The following is a 7,415-nucleotide window of genomic DNA, read 5'->3' as shown; positions in this document are numbered from 1 at the left end:
GAAATGATTAAGTGCCAGCCGGCTGCAGGCTGTGTTGAGAGAGAGGCTGTAAAAGTCTCTTTTTCCGTTCTTTTGGGGAAAAGTGCGCAGTCAAAATTTGGGTGCGGTCACTTCCCCTTTTAATTTTAACAAAGAATAGATACATTGATTAAATGAGGGGTAGATAAAAAGGGCATGCTCATTGTGCCGTTGTTTATAGGTGCTTGGAAATAGACAGTGAGAGGCCCACGGGGATCCCATTAAGGCTGCTGAAGCATTTTCCTGTTTTGTGAGCGTGCCTTTGGTGATTTTGAAATACAGTATCACTGGACAGGGTGATTCTAATATAAGAGTTATTTTAATCCAACCAGAAACAGAGTAAGAAATAAACTGTGAGCCTCCTCCTGAGTGGAGAGAATTTGCAGAATTTTTGAGTATCTCTTGTTAAAGAAAAGGAAAAGAGATTCTGTGTACGGCAGACCGTGAAGTTTCTAGATTAGATCAGAGAGAACTATGTGGCCGAAGGTTGGATCTGATATGAGCGAACAGAGGACCGGTCTAAAAAAGATTAAGAGGTACGCACAAACCTGTTCAATAAGCAAATTTGTGCAAATTGACTGAATTCTAAATTATCTGTTCGCTGAGTAGATGATCTTAACTACTAAATTGGCGCAGTAGGGGTAAAACTGAATTCTCGAAATAAGTAAAACGTTGAAGTAATGAATGAGTAACTTGGAAGTAATGAGAAGCTTTGAAGCAAGGATAATGAAACTTTGAGAAACAGACAGTACTGAGTTAAAAGGTTATATGGTATTTCATGGTAAAAAAGAAAAAGAGACCAATGCATGTTTAAGAATAGAGAGAATTAAGAGTATTGGTCAGCTTATGGTTTAATAAGTGTCAAACTCACGGATTGGAGAATCCTGTACTTTTGAGACTTCAAAGAGGAGCTCCGGCGTGGCATACGTCAGGTGGTGTGCCGAGAGTTGTGGGCTCGGTGAATAGCTAATGATCAAGAGGATCATTTGGGAGACGCTCATTTGCAAGTAAAGGATTAAGTTCGGACGAGGAAGTCCGACAGAAACACCTGGTGCTGTCAGGTGTTTAAGTGACACAGAAGTTCAGAAAATCGAGTCAGAATGGTTTGTGGCTCTTGGTAAACTGATTTTGAAGGAAAATCAGTGTTTATTGTGCTGAATTAACAGATCCGGTGTGGTCTGAGGAAAAGAAATAAATCGGTTAATGGCTGATATATTTATATGAATTTTGGTGGATCTGCTGAGGTCCAGAAAATAATCAATGCGGACTGTGTTTGTTCAAACGTTGATAAATGATCCAGGAAGAATGCCCTGGGTCTGTGTCTGTGTGTGTGTGTTGTCAGTGACAACATGCGCAGTTTAAATTGGGCGCTGTTCCTTCCTCTTTTGGTTTCAAAACACAAAGGCTGTTGGATGAAGAATTACTGTGAGGAACGGCTTCACTTTTGATTAGGGAAATAATATGCTTACTTTTGGTTTATGAAGATCTCGTAACAATCTGGGGAGATGCCGGGGTAAAAAGAGTGAGCTCGACGAAGGGGTCCGAGAAAAGAACACCATGAGTTGAGCAAGGTGTTTTAACTGACTCAGGATTCAGAGATCGAGTCAGCTGTGATCTCGAGTTTTAATGGTAAGTTGATTTTAAAGGAAAATCAATGTTTACCATGTTGAAGTAATTCTGATGATATTACTAGATGTGTTGTGATACAAGTAAAGAAAAGTTGTGTAAATGTGGACACACGATTGTGTTGAGATGTATGGATCGGCTGCGGTCCACCTGATAAGTGAATACTGGGTAAACTGAGACAATAAACTGTTTTAAATCTTCACTGGCTGCAGTGAGATACGGTGCTGAAGATTACTGGACCCGGTGAGGTCCATATGATGAAGTTCTTGGGCAGATAAATGACAGAAACAGTTCTGAATTTTGAGGAGAATTCTGAAGCACTGAGTTGAATTTTCTCTGTGCTTGGTGCGCTGTGTGGACTTATATCAGAGTTATAAGTCCAAAGGTTATGACCTGGAGGTCATTCATGGTGTTTAAAGAAGAACAGGAATTAGAAAAGATATTTAATGTCATATTTTGTGTAAATTGAGGAAAACTCACCACATGTGTTCACCTTTTTCATTAAAGGACACAGACATTAATACACACACACAGTACTTGGGTGTGAGTTACTTCCTCTCTTAATTTTAAACTGCAACACGTGTTCATTGAACTAGAATTTCAGCAGTGGATGAGACAGGATTTAGTTGGCTAGTTAAAGATAAGATGACCTTTATTAGTCCCACAGTGGGAAATTTGTTTGTTAAAGCAAAAGTGCAAAGTTATGCAGCAGAAATTAGAAAACACTGGAATGCAATAAATAAAGTAGAATAGAATAAAATAGAATACCAATACTATATACAGCTGAGTAAGAAAATACAAAATACAACTTTGTCAAAGAAAGAATTGCACATATAGCTGTCTTATTGGACGTATGAGGGTTCTGGTAAAGTACTAGTTCTGGTAAAGTAAAAGATTATGCTCAAAGTTTATGCCCTGGAGGCCAAGAGTCGTGTGTAGAGAAGAGCATGACTTAGAACGGACATTTAAGGTCACATTTTGTCTAAGATGGGAGAAGTGTCCCATATGTGTTTATTTCTCTTCTTTTAAGAGGACAGACGCACTGAGTGTTGTCTACTTGCTCTTTCTGATTCTAAGCAAGCATGTTTGATAAAATACTCTTAGGAAAGCGTATTTTGAGTGCTTCTAAGTGTGGAATGTTGTGAGTACTTGATTTGAATGATTCTGTGTGATTTGTACAAATAATAAATAAGTAATAATAACTCATAGGCGAGTGCGTGAATAGAGGAGGCCTGAGAGAGTGTGTGTGCGTCAAACAGGAAGTCTGATTATAGCTGGGGAGAGACGTTGCAGCATGAAAACAGAGCAATTAGAGACTGAATGTCTTAAGAAAAAGTAATAAAATATATTAATTACATGTTTTAGAAAAAGAAAGACTGAGAAAATAATACATGAACTGACAATTACATTAATGAATAGAAAACACGTACACAAGTTGTTACAGGTGAAATGTTGAGAATAATCAGAAGTGAGATAGCTTAATATACTGATGAAATGAAGAAAGCAGCTTACACTCCTTTGATTTCCAGAGTCAGTGTGTCCCCTCCCCTCATAGCACCCGTGCCCACTTGGCCCCATATCAGGCGAAGCATGGAAGCTGGACAGCCCATGACGGGTAAGATCCCACCTCGAAACCCTGGACAACCTAAGGCAAGGCGCAGTCACGATTGCTTGAACCTAGGTCCCTAAGTGAGCTGGACTCACTGGAGGAGACGGACTACAAGGGTAAAGCCGCTGGGGCAGAGGGGAAACGTCATTAACAATGACGAGTGATGAGCCGAAGAGGGGAGACACTCACTGTCTTTCAGGGTGAATTGTTCCCTGAACCTGAAAATCAAGCTCTAACTTCTGGCTGAGGACAAGGAATGTGTTATTTAAGGAGGAGATCAATTTGGGAAGAGAAAAACTGACTGTTTAAGTGGAACTTTGTGAGGGAGTCTGAAAAACCACGAAAAGAAACATATACACAATCACACACACAAATAGAAAATGCGTTAACCTTAGAATACAAAAGAGCTCATGAAGATCAGATAGCAGGTTTAGCATAGGAGTCTGTTTATCATGTTGTCCAACTCGCTTAGTGTGTAGTAAGTTTTCAGAAGAGAAAATTTAGAATTTAGTGTTGATGGTGTGCAAGTTGTGTGGTGTTTAACGAGATTTTCTGTGTATTGAGCAGGTGAGGTGATGTTAGTTGACCTGAGAGTGTCAGGACCCTGAAGAACCTGTGGCAAAATGTTCTGTGTTTAAGATTGTTGAGGTTGTTGTTGTAGTGATGGGTTACTTCTATCGGTTAGATTTGTGTTGTTTTCTTATTTTAATAGAGGGAGTTTTATCAAACATGCACATGTCTAAGGGGGTCCATCATTTTTGTAATAGTGCACTTAGAAAAAACCTGTCAGGTGATTTTGTTTTGTGTTTGGATGAGCCAATAATCAGCTCTCTTTTTCTCATTTTTGTTCTAAGCAGGCCTGCAAAAGAGTGGATAACAGCGCTGAAAATTCTCGGTGACCTTCTCCAGATTACAATGGCCAGAGGAGAAGGCTAAGTCTCTGTCTAAAAGGATTGCCGCGAGCCAATCCAGTCTAAAAGCAGAAAGAACTATTTTCCTAAAAACAAAATAAAACAAATGAATGAGCGCATGTTGCTGAGAGTGAAGACTCTGATTATTTGCGAGATAGTCTCCACTGTCAGCAAGACCTGATGTTAATGCATGTGAGTGAATGTGTGTAAATGGATGGTGACTGGACGGACGAGGCAGACCATAGGTTGGACCGACTGGACACTGAGATAAAGACTGGACTAAGGTTAGACACATGACTGATAACTGTTCTGTTTTAAGTTTTCTTTTTATAACACAGGTTGGATCATAAGTGGGGAAAAACTGAGTATGAAATGTGAAGTTCTGGTTAACACACAGGTTTTTGTTTCTACGAAGTTCCAAGGATGCAGGCTGTGGATGGAGCCAAGAAAAGATTTGACATAATGATTAATTTGATTTCATTCCTTAAACACAGGTTTGAAGGGCCGGAGCATGAATATTTAATATGATATGACTAACCTTTTTCTTTTAATCTCCTAAGCTCGAGTGAAGGATTTTGAGTTTGTAACACATAAGATGTGTCACAAAAGAAGGAGTTACAGGATTTAAGGTTTAATTTGAAATGGGTTTTAGGATCGTTTTATGACGTTTGGGGTTTTTGATAATTTAGATATAGAAATTGTTTTGTGGTTCTTTTTGATCTGTTTCTATGCTTAGATGGTGATGGTTTATATCTTACCCTGGGCGTGTTTAATAAAACTAAAAGTGTTGCTCACACACGAAGGGCATGGAGATTAAGTAAAGTTAATATAGAGGACAGAGCCCCGAACATGATATGGTGAAACAACTTTGAATGATTAAAGGAACCTTAGATGAACACAGTAGATTAGTGAGGTGTAGCAGAGAGAGGCTTTTTGTTTTCTATCCTTTACAGGAGAAGATTTCAGGACCACAGCGACCATAGGGGGGCGAGAATCCTGGAAGCCCCAGACCGAACGGAACCAACCAGAGAAAGGAGAAAAACAGAGCACAAAGACACCTAGTTGTTTATATTACAAAGAAGATCAAAAGCTTGTTAGACACAGGTTATAATGGAAGCATAAAAGGGATGAGAGGAACTTTACATAACATAGAAATCCTGCAACAATTCGTAAATTGCCCAAACACAGTGTTCAGACCGGATATGCGCTACCCGTTAAAGGGGCGAAGAAATCAGGCCTAAGTTTGAAAAATGAAATGGGTTAACTCGATAGAGGAGGTTTCCAAAGGTTGAGAAAATAATGTAGGACCTTTTACCAGGAGAAAGCTAATTGTATCTTTTACACTTTACAGTGTGCACTGAGGGAAGTCAGGAATAGTTTAAATTAGGATTGAAAAAAATTAAACTAGGTGAAAAAAGGGGGTGTAGCAAGTAGATTTAGGGCAGCTCACAGCCTGGCGTAAACGCAAGGTGCCGTCACACAGCTTAAGTTATTTGTTTGATTTATTTTAAACATTGAAAACATACAACCCGTTGAGGAGACAGATAGGGTTGGGGAATTGAAAGGTTTTGTTTGTTTAGCATAATTTCTTTTGTTATATTTTAGCTTTAACAGGGAACATGCCTCTCTGGAGCTTCTCTCCTGATGCTACCCTGCCAAAGACCCTTATCCATAGAGACAGCTCCCAAACAGACAGCAACAAACCAAATCTAGCAATAAAACAACTTAAACATCAATAGTAACAAAGCAAGAACAATACAGAATCCACATCTGAACCGAAGATTAAAACAGTGAAATGTGGATTATTAAATATTAGGTCTCTCTCTTCAAAGCCTCTGTTAGCTCACGCCAAGCGGTCGCAGCAGATGGTTGCCCGTACCTGAGCGTGGTTCTGTCGGAGGTTTCTTCCTGTTAAAAGGGAGTTTTTCCTTCCCACTGTTGCCAAAGTGCTTGCTCAATAGGGGGTCACAAGATTGTTGGGTTTTTCTCTGTATCTATGAAGCGCCTTGAGGCAACTTTTGTTGTGATTTGGCGCTATATAAATAAAATTCAATTGGATTGTATTGAAGTAAACTTAAATGTGATAAATTAGGAATTAGTTCATTTCTCGAGTGAGAAATGAAAAAGGGGGACTGGTGTTAGGAATAAAAGAAATATTTTTAATGTGTACTCTAATAATGAAGGCTTGTAGAGCAAGGCGACCTTTGACTTACAAACAAGAGCTCAGCCAGACTGAAAAACAGGAAGTTTTAGTGCACAAGGCATATTAATAGATATAGACACAAAAAAGAGGAACTCCCCATACAAACAATGTTCAAGACTGTGTGACGTGTAAAGTACCGAAATAATACCATATAAGTCACAGCTGATGATTCTAATGTTAGAGAGCTCTTGCAACTGGCGTCTGAGCTGTGCAGAGGTCTCTCACCCGGAAGATGATTGAATAAAGAAAGACAGGTACTTATGTAGGTCAGCATAAGGTGGAGTCCAACAGAAGCAAGGCACCCTACATGTGCACAGCATGCAGCAGGGGTTGCCAAAACAATATAGAAAACAGCACATGTAGTGAGAGAACACCCACCAAAAGTTCTGACTACACATAGTGTGGTGGCATAGGTGAACTCGCAGGCGTTCACTATGACATCATTAGCACAACAGAGACTGAGTAAAGTTTTAGATGCTCCAAATCTGACATTTACACATGAAGGAATCAATATGGCAGATTTAATGGGATCAGGAGAACCTCATGATTGTACTAAGAAAGCAGAAGTTGAAGGGAAAGTTAGGGAAGATTTACAAGCAGAACCTATCCCTGGAGCTGAGGATTGGTTCATAGATGGCTGCTGTCATCGTGATGAAGAAGGATCGAAAGCAGGCTATGCTATAGTCTGCAAACAAGGAACTGAATTTGAGCCCACGAGGAACTCCAGCAGTGGAAGGAGCCACGCTGGACGGGTCCTTATGAGGTCGTTGCCAGAACAACTACAGCAGTTCAACTGAAAGGGAAAGGCGATACCTGGTATCATTGGTCGCAGTGTGCGCCAGCACATGAGAGCTTGCCAGAGGAAAACTCTGCTTCAACTAACACAGGTGGTAACGAGCAGAGGCAAAATAAATCCTCTCACCTGTGCAACGGGCCAACCAGTAGTCTACCTGGGAGGCCGAAGAGAGAAGAGGAGCAGCGCAGAAGGTCGCCACGCTAGCAGAAAGGAGCGGTGACAAGTTGAGGACTCCACAAAAGCAGGGGAGTT

Source organism: Oreochromis niloticus, linkage group LG18, assembly GCF_001858045.2.
Source record: "Oreochromis niloticus isolate F11D_XX linkage group LG18, O_niloticus_UMD_NMBU, whole genome shotgun sequence".
NCBI classification, from domain to species: Eukaryota; Metazoa; Chordata; class Actinopteri; order Cichliformes; family Cichlidae; genus Oreochromis; species Oreochromis niloticus.
This window is presented reverse-complemented; position numbering follows the sequence as displayed.